The 7,260-nt window shown below is 48.1% G+C and overlaps 1 pseudogene; it reads left to right on the forward strand.

The window, feature by feature from the left end:
- Positions 1 to 7,260, forward strand: part of LOC111972887 (homeobox-containing protein 1-like) — a 25,772-nt pseudogene that overhangs the window by 13,948 nt on the left and 4,564 nt on the right.

The following is a 7,260-nucleotide window of genomic DNA, read 5'->3' on the forward strand; positions in this document are numbered from 1 at the left end:
CTGTCTCATCTCTTCTCTCTGAATCTCTCCCTCTCTCTTGTCATCTCTCCTCTCTGTTCCTCTCTCTCTGTCCTCTCTCTTCTGGTCTCTCTCTCTCTTGTCTCTCTCTCCTCTGTCTCTCTCTCTCTCTTCTCTGTCTCTGCCTCGCTCTTGTCTCTCTGTCTCTCTCTCTCTGTCCTCTCTCTCTCTGTCCTCTCCTCTCTCTGTCTCTCCTCGTTCTCTCTGGTCTCCCCTCCCGCCCGCCCCGATGTGTTTCCTGCTAATCAAATCCGATCTCGTCGTCTCTCTCTCTCTCATTCTTTTCTTTCTTTCTTTCTCTTCTCTTTTCTTTTACTACTTTATATTCATCTACGGTGGATGGCCGACTCTTTCTCTTTCTTCTTCTTCTGATCTCCTTCGTACTCTTCTCTCTCCTCTGGTCATCTCTCTCTCTCTGTCTCTTCTCTCTCCTCTGTCTCTCTCTCTCTCGTCCTCTCTCGCTACTGGTCTCTCATCGCTCTTGTCTCTCTCCCGCTCGGTCTCTCTCGCTCTTGTCTCTCTCGCTCTGTCTCCTCTCGCGCTCTGGCTACTGTCTATCTCTCTCTCTCATCTCTCTCTGTCTCTCTCAAACTAAAAAATTTCAGAATTTCAGCCCTTATTGGTTCCATTTGGTGTTTAGTTGAAATACGAGACATGTTAATAGAAAGTTCTAACTTAATGCTTTCTCTCTATTGGCTACTCCAGGTGTCCATCTAAACATGTGCCCGCGCCCATGCTCTGGAGGAGAGGAGTGATGGAGTGGAGACAGACCCCACCCCCTATAAGCACCGCCCCCGGGAGCTTCCGGCTTCGGCGTGGGAGTCGCTTTACCTGGMGGAAGGAATGYCTGGCTGTGATGGAGAGGTTAGGATGAGGAGGAGAGAGAGGGGGAAGGTGGGGAGAGAACTAGTTGAGCGAGGGGAGAGGGCAGGAGATGTGAGGAGAGGGCCCTTGTTAAAAGTAGTGCACTACATAGGGGAGAATCTCAACCTTGCGGCCTCTCTTCTCATAACCCATTGGATGAGAAGGTCAGGGGTGACCTCTCTCCATCTCATCCAATGGGTTTTGAGAAGGGAGCAAGGAGAGCGGTGGGAATAGGGTCCCCACTTGGAATACTACCTAAATCTGTGTTTTGCCATGACCAACCGCCTCTTCTCCTCAGCTACTTCAATGACAACCAGTACCCTGACGAAGCCAAGAGAGAGGAGATCGCCAACGCCTGCAACGCGGTCATCCAGAAACCAGGTATTCTGTCCACCTTACCGTTGTACTGGCTTTTCTTGTTCTAACACATGCGCCTCTTTTCTTACGAGGACCTGATTTTGCTGAAAGCTGTTTTGTTGTGTAAAGTTTTACTTAACCAACCAATCACAGTCATTGTTATCTGTCTTACCTAGCTACCTTAAATTGAATGCAATGATTGTGAGTTGCTCTGGATAAGAGCAACTCACAATGAAAATATATTTTGATAGTGAAAAATTGATTAAAAAAATATATTTTTTACACATCAGAATACTTTGCCATAAGGAATATAATTTACTATATGCAATAATGACAATAATAATCTGTGGAATGTTTTATTCCAGGGAAGAAGCTTTCGGACCTGGAGAGAGTCACATCCCTCAAAGTCTACAACTGGTTTGCCAACCGACGCAAAGAGATCAAGAGACGGGCTAATATTGGTAACGCTGGGCTAATATTGGGGTCGTGGGGCTTAGATATTGGTAACGCTGGGCTAATATTGGTAACGCTGGGCTAATATTGGTAACGCTGGGCTAATATTGGTAACGCTGGGCTAATATTGGGGGTCGCTGGGCTAATATTGGGGGGGTCGCTGGCTAATTTGGGTCGCTGGGCTAATATTGGTAACCGCTGGGCTAATTGGGGTCTGGCTAATATTGGGGTCGCTGGTAGTATTGGGGTCGCTGGGCTAATATTGGTAACATGGGCTATATTGGGGTCGCTGGGCTAATATTGGGGTCGCTGGGCTATATTGGTAAACATGGGCTTGGGGACGCTGGGCTATATTGGTAACATGGGCTTGGGGTCGCTGGGCTAATATTGGTAACATGGGTTGGGGTCGCTGGGCTAATATTGGTACATGGGCTTGGGGGACGCTGGGCTAATGTTGGGTACGCTGGGCTTGGGGACGCTGGGCTAATATTGGGGACCTAATGTTGGGCACGCTGGTATAATTTGATGACGCGGGCTTGGGGCGCTGGATAATATTGGTGACGCGGGCTTGGGGACGCTGGGCTAATATTGGTGACGCTGGGCTAATATTGTGACGCTGGGCTAATATTGGTGACGCTGGGCTAATATTGGTGACGCTGGGCTAATATTGGTGACGCTGGGCAATATTGGTGACGCTGGGCTAATATTGGGGGACGCTGGGCTAATATTGGGGACGCTGGGTAATATTGGGCACGCTGGCTAATATTGGTTGACGCTGGGCTAATATTGGGGACGCTGGGCTAATATTGGTGACGCTGGGCTAATGTTGGCTCCGCTATGGGCTAATGTTGGGGACCCTGGGCTAATATTGGGGACGCTGGCTAATATTGGGGACGCTGGGCTAATATTGGTGACGCTGGGCTAATATTGGTGACGCTGGGCTAATATTGGTTGACGCTGGCTAATATTGGTTGACGCTGGCTTAATTTTGGTTGACTGTGGGCTAATATTGGGGACGCTGGGTAATATTGGGGACGCTGGGCGCTATATTGGGGACGCTGGGCTAATATTGGGGACGCTGGGCTAATATTGGGACGCTGGGCTAATATTGGTGACGCTGGGCTAATATGGTGACGCTGGGCTAATATTGGTGACGCTGGGCTAATATTGGGGACGCTGGGCTAATATTGGGGACGCTGGGCTAATATTGGGATCGCTGGGCTAATATTGGTAATGTGGGCTAATATTGGTAACATGGGCTTGGGGAGGTCTGTTCTGTGTCTGGATTTTAGACTCTTACCTGTTCTCGCTGTCATTCTCCTCAGACTGGGCCCGGTTCCCGCTAGCGTTTGAATTTAGGTTTGACAGTTTTTTTAACAATGCGTCTTTCCTACAACGGCCCGAAGACGTAACATAAGTTTCCCAAAACACCACGCAGAGAAAACGTTTCAGCAGAGAAAACGTTTCCAGGCAGAGAAAAACGTTTCAGCAGAGAAACGTTCCAGCAGAGAAAACGTTTCAGCAGAGAAAACGTTTCAGCAGAGAAAACGTTTCAGGCAGAGAAAACGTTTCAGAAGTGAGTCGTTGAGGCTGAAGGAGAGACAGAAAGGAAGAACTGTTCTCGGATCAGTGTTCTCCATTCAATCTCTATTTTTTATTTGTTTTAATTTATTTATTTAACCTTTTATTTAATTTAAACCTTTATTACAATGATGGCCTACCGGGAAGAGTGGGTTACTGCCTTGTTCAGGAGCAGAACGACAGATTTTTACCTTGTCAGCTCTGGGATTCGATCTAGCAACCTTTCGGGTACTGCCCAACGCTCTAATCACTAGGCTATCCTGCTGCCCTCACACAACTGACGACTGATCAGTTCCTGAAAGCTATTATCACCTATGGCTGCAAATATTAGGTGGCTTATTATAATGTTTACCCTATAATAAGTCAAGATTTGGCACAACATGCTAGGCTACACATCATGAAATATATTCTGTTTTCTCAAGAAGCCACGATCTTGGAGAGCCATGGGATAGAAGTTCAGAGTCCCGGAGGACACTCCAACAGCGACGACATCGATGGAGGCGACTACACAGAACAGGCCTGTGACCTGCCCTACTTCGACAAGAGACCCATGGCCAGACCCTTTGGCTTCTACAGGCTGGAGCCCACTTCACCCACACAGGTATGCAGCCAGGACCAGGGACCACTGTTTCATATGCCCAGCCATGCAATTTATAAACTTGATCTCCACTGTAAAAAAACGTCTTGACATTATCTCCGACATTTGCATCATTGTTGCAATATTATAATTCGATCTCCACTGTGTCCTATAATAATGAAGGTGTTGGGAGTCCGGACGAGACAGTGTTTCAGCCAGTCAATCATGAATCAGCGTCATTTTTTATAAAGACTTTTTTTTTTTATAAAAAAAAAGTAAAACGAAACGAAATGCAGCTAGTTTGCTGTCTTGCTAGCTTCAGTCTGAAGTGATTGTGTTAGCTGTGTAGTTGGCTAGCTAGCAAGTGGGGGAAGAGCTTCCATAGCAACCATTTTGGTTTCCRAWAGTTCCAGAACTTTGCAGGTTGCTATCAACCAGCGCTTGGGTGGTTTTGCTTTACATGGCAGTCAAAAGGAATAGAACTAACGACCAGAGAACACCTAAAATTGCACTTGACAACCAGTGTTTGTGAATGTAGAATTGCGTTTTGTTGAAAAAATGTATGGTTTGGGAAAGAATCTTCCTTTTTTAAATTCTGTTAACCCGTTGTATAAAAGCAATAATACACAAGTCCAGGTGTCATGACATTTTTATCACGGCTGCGGTGGTCTACGACTCTATGCCGCTCGGCTTCGCCTCGTAGCTATGACCTCATGTATTATTGGTTAACTACATCTCTGCCCCCGCCTGTTCCCCTCCCTAACCAGAGTCCCATGTTAGATGGGCAACGTTTTTTCCMCCAGTCAATATGCTTAGATTACTGTCGTCACTACTAGGGCTATCTCCATTTTGAAGTAGTCATTTTGGGTGGGACCACTGAGGTATATTAAGAACTGGAGACTGCGTCCAAGATGTCCGCCCGTTGTTTTGAAGGAAATCTACTCCGGTTTGCATACGCCGATTCATGCATTGTCTATATCCGGTTTGTACGGACCAACATCACATGTACGCTAGCACTCGGCGCGTACAGGGAGCAGCAACAATTATTTGAATAATTCAATGGATGTTTTTATTTTACATTTTTTGCACAAAGGCCATGACTGAAGTGTCTTAAGAATTTTCCAATCTGACTTCTCTGTGTCCGTTAAACTGCAGTACCAAAGAAAAGCAGTAAGAGCAGTCAACCTATTTTTTTAAATAAATTTAACGAGGCAAGTCAATTAAGAACAAATTCTTATTTTCAATGAAGGTCTACCGGGGAACTGCCTTGTTCAAGGGGCAGAATGACACATTTTTACCTTGTCAGCTCAGGGATTTGATCTAGTAACCTTTCGGTTACTGGCCCAACGCTCTAACCACTAGGCTACCTGCCGCCCCTGCTTCCTCTCTGCTATGGGCAGAGAGGACGAGGCGAAGCGAGAGGGTTTACTCCGCCCCAAAATCTGTCCACAAAAAAATATGGCCACGAAGTGAGAAATTGTTTTACGGAGGTCCATGAGTGTTGAATTTAGTCAACAAAAATGTGTATTGCTAATTTTCTACGTGAGGCGTATTGGATTTAATAGAAGCTGTCATGGTTAGGTTGTTACAAATGTACTGATATAAGTGGACATGCGTGGCATTTCGGCAACTTTTGAAAAATACTACTTTACATTGGCGTTGTGCCTGTTGTTCACAGAATGGTCCCACCTGATCTCTCCATTAAGGGCAGTCACTTAACCCATAGCAATTATATTGACAAGATAGTTAAGGAAGGGTCACAGGATTCCTTCCTGGTTGTCAGGATGGGTCAGCCAATGAATTATACTCCTGAGCAAAGTTTCCATAACTAAGACAATACACTGCAAGTGGCGGTAACCTTGGCTTTGTACATGTTAAGACAATACACTGCAGCACAGTAGGTGGTGGTGTGCACCATTTTAGTTGATGTACGGACTGCTAGTACACTAATAGAACAAGAAAGTGACTACTTTAAAATGGAGAGTGACTACTTTAAAATGGAGAGTGACTACTTTAAAATGGAGAGTGACTACTTTAAAATGGAGAGTGACTACTTTAAAATGGAAGAGTGACTGTGACTGACTTAATGGAGAGTGCACTTTATAATGCCACTGCCAATACCTTGTCACCCAAGACATCAGCCATTAAAGGATAAAAGGTGTTGCCGTTCATTTCCATTGGAGGATCCTCTCCCTCCTCCTCCTAAGGAGATGGTCCAGGCCATGGAGAACACCAGACCCCATCTCTCTGGCCGTGGAGATGGCAGCAGTCAACCACACCATCCTGGGCTCTGTCCCGGACCGGCGGGGTGCCAGCGACATCATAGAAGAAGGCCCTGGATGATGACTTGAAGAAGGGGACGGGGGGAAGCAGGGGAAGGGGTTACTGGATGACTGACAAGGGGAGGGGGAAGAGGGGGGGGTTACTGTGATTACTGAACAGGGGGGGGAGAAGGGGAGGGGTTACTGGAGGATGACTGAACAATGGGAGGGGGAAGAGGGGAAGGGGGTCTACTGATGGATGACTGACAAGGGGAGGGGGAAGGAGGGGAGGGGTTATGGATGACTGACACAAGGAAGAGGGGGAAAGGGGGGAGGGGGTTACTGATGAACCTGAACCAAGGAGAGGGGAAGAGGGGAGGGCTACTGGATGCCGACAAGGAGAAGGGGGAAGAGGGGAGGGGTTTACTCGGATGGATCGATACCTGATTGAGAGGGGGGAAGAGGGGAGGGGGTTACTGGATGATTGACTGAACAAGGGGAGGGGGAAGAGGGGAGGGGTTACTGGATGGATGACTGAGGAGGGGGAAGAGGGGAGTGGTTACTGGACGTGTCTCCCGTTGTACCTGTTCTTCCTATGCCGTGTCTCTCAATCAAGCCCCAGTGTACCTGCCTGTCCCTCACACGCCCCCAGTGTAGACCCTGTCCTCGTCATCCAACGCCCCAGTGTACCCTGTCCTGTCCTCACACAGCAGTTAACTTGTTCACACGCCCCAGTGTGACCCCTTCACTGCCGCCTCCAGCCCCAGGTACCCTGTCCGTCTGGCAGTGCACACGCGCCCAGGTGTACCTGTTCCACCAGCCAGGTCTGTCTGCGCTCATCACAGGGCCCTCCTTGACGGTGTACCCTGTCCTGTCCTCATACAGCCCAGTGTACTGCCCTGTCCTCATCAAGCCCCAGTGTACCCTGTCCTATCACAGCCCCAGTGTACCCTGCCTCTGTCCTCATCACAGCCCCAGCCCTGTACCTGCCCTGTCCTCATCACAGCCCCAGTGTACCCTGTCCTCATCACACCCCAGTGTCCCTGCCCTTCCTCATCACAGCCCCAGTGTACCCTGCCCTGTCCTCATCACAGCCCCAGTGTACCCTGTCCCTCATCAACAGGCTGGTTTTCCAGACTTCTCGCGCCG

This window comes from Salvelinus sp. IW2-2015, linkage group LG14, assembly GCF_002910315.2.
Source record: "Salvelinus sp. IW2-2015 linkage group LG14, ASM291031v2, whole genome shotgun sequence".
In the NCBI taxonomy this organism is placed as follows: domain Eukaryota; kingdom Metazoa; phylum Chordata; class Actinopteri; order Salmoniformes; family Salmonidae; genus Salvelinus; species Salvelinus sp. IW2-2015.